At 39.7% G+C, this 2,500-nt stretch overlaps 1 protein-coding gene across 1 annotated transcript in view; it reads left to right on the forward strand.

Annotated features, from left to right (window-relative positions):
• Positions 1–1,896: 1,896 nt before the first annotated feature.
• The window catches only part of LOC125045857, a 306,675-nt gene continuing 306,071 nt past the window's right edge, over positions 1,897–2,500 (forward strand). Inside the window, exon 1 of the mRNA XM_047643409.1 lies at positions 1,897–2,094. The gene's annotated coding sequence lies outside the window, so the exon portion shown is untranslated. The remainder of the gene's footprint in view (positions 2,095–2,500) is intronic.

The raw sequence follows: 2,500 nt of genomic DNA on the forward strand, positions 1-2,500 counted from the left end.
ATACACACACACACTGACACACATTATATATATATATATATATATATATATATATATATATATATATATATATATATATATGTGTGTGTGTGTGTGTGTGTGTGTGTGTGTGTGTGTGTGTGTGTGTATGTGTGTGTGTGTATGTATGGATAGTATATACATATAAAGACAAACAAATACATTCACACACAAACACACACATATATATATACACATATACATACACACACATACACAATATATAAATATATATATACTATGTATATATGTATTTATGTATAATGTATGTATATATACTGGGTATATGTATATTCATGGATGTATATATGTATACATATGTAGGTGTGAGTAGATACATACATGTATATGAGTATATACTTATATATGCACATATACACCTGTAAGTTTCCACTTAATTTCCCACACCCGTTCACGCGCACGCGCAGACACCGTCTCTCTCATCCACATGTTCCCTCCAACTTCCTGGACTGTGAAGAACCTTGAGGCCCTTCAAAGGCACCATAGCCCTTTTTTCTCTCCCGGTAAACTCATGCTGTAAAAGAAACACATTTATTTTTTTCGGGGGGGGGGGGGGGGTTGCTTTTTAATGTCATCTTCCTGAGGTAGTGTGGATGTATATACTTTGGTTGGTTATATAGGAAGATTTATAGGAAGATGTTTTAAAAATTGTATGGAGGAGAGTTCCTCACGCATATAAAGGTTATCAGTAACATTATTCATTCCGGACAAACAGCAAAACATAAAAGATACCATAAAAGCGATGACACTGTTGCCACGAAAATGCTACAGTAGTAGGTTCCTAATTAGAGAACTTTCCTGAGGCTAATACAAGAGTTACAAAAGTTTTCAACGACACACGTGATTGGTGGTATCTGGCAACTCTCCTATAGCCGCAGTCGGAATGAAATTATCAATTTTATCATTATCGCACTTTCAGCTACTGTTGATGACATTAGCAAAAGCATTAAGAGCAGTTATGGCCATCATGAGGACAGGATTAATTAACCTAATCGCATTATTTGTATGGTAATGTGAGCATGATCCGTATAGCGGAGCAAAAGCAAACGGTGATTCAAAGATCAAATGACAACGCGGAGCCGACCCGCATCGCAGTTGTCATCCGCCTTTGACTGACGGTGACATATCTCGACACGGTAACCCTCGCATCAAAAATGCAAAGCAGCAAATACCAATTCTCAGCGCACACACACAGGCGCGCCGAGGGAAGGAAGGTGAAATGAAGTACCAGTTTACACACGCGGGTTTCCCCCCAAAGACTTAAAAGGCGGGTCTTTTGGCACGGTAATTGTAAACACGCCGTTCGATAGCTGATCGATGCCGTTCAGGCGACGGCTCGGTCTTTTGGCGAGAGCGAAACATATCGATGGTTATCTCTTGAATGTTGGCAATGCTAGAGATGATTTATACGACTCGCAGGTAAATATTTGATGGATGGAAGTGAACTAGGTAATGTTAATATGTTTATTTATATATTTTTTTTTCTGTCGTGCGCTGGTTCTCCCCAGCCCTTCCACTAATGCACTTCCGTATTGAATTTCCTATCGGCAGATATACCATTAACAAGCATGAAGACAATAGCGTTAAAGAATAAATAATCAAATCAAATCCACCGGTGGACTTGTGAACTGGCAACCCCTCTCGATCAAGTCCGAGTCTTTTTCCCTTTTCTCTCACTTCCCCTCTTCCTCCCCTCTTTCTGAGCCTTTTCTCGAAAACCCTAAAACCCCAAGTCTCGAGTTAAGCGAACCCATCATCGCACCGAGAACCGTCGAACCGAAGTCGCGAGGAATGGACTAGGTGGCAACTGAGGCACTTACCTGGGCGGGCTGGCACCTTGCATATCAGTGTTGTTGCGGTGTCCAGCCGTAGTGCGCGGGTTCACTCTACGCTCCTCTTCCTCCCACTTTGAGCTTGTCGACTTGAGCTCTGTCGAGGAAAATACTTTTTCTATCCGTTGAGGCGTTCCTTTTATTTTTTTATTTTCCTTTAATATACTTCACTTACCCGATAGCGCGCCGAGATTCTCTTCGTTGCCTTCGCCTTCAGTTCACAGTAAGTCTTGTTTGTTATACACTAATAGCGTGTTGTGAGCGTCCACGGGTGGCGGGCGGCCGTGTGTGTCGATCACGCGCCCTGCCATTCCTGGAGGCAACTGAATAAAAATAATGAAAGAGATGAGCGTTGTCATGAGTTTTGATTGTTGTACAGAGTACATGGAAGAATCTGATTCACGTGACATTTTTTGGGGGAAAGTATTTTAAGAACTAACAGGTTAGGCATATGATACTAAACACGATAATTTTTTTTTCTTCACATTTCACACGAAATTAATTTAAAAAAATACCTAAAATCCATCGTCAGAAATTGAAAGCAAAAAAAAAAAAATAATAATAAAAAAAAAAAAAAAAAAAAAAATAAAAATAATGTTTTCCATTAACATTCTTTACTTTTTTTTTCC

The sequence above is a fragment of the Penaeus chinensis genome, chromosome 38 (genome assembly GCF_019202785.1).
Source record: "Penaeus chinensis breed Huanghai No. 1 chromosome 38, ASM1920278v2, whole genome shotgun sequence".
NCBI classification, from domain to species: domain Eukaryota; kingdom Metazoa; phylum Arthropoda; class Malacostraca; order Decapoda; family Penaeidae; genus Penaeus; species Penaeus chinensis.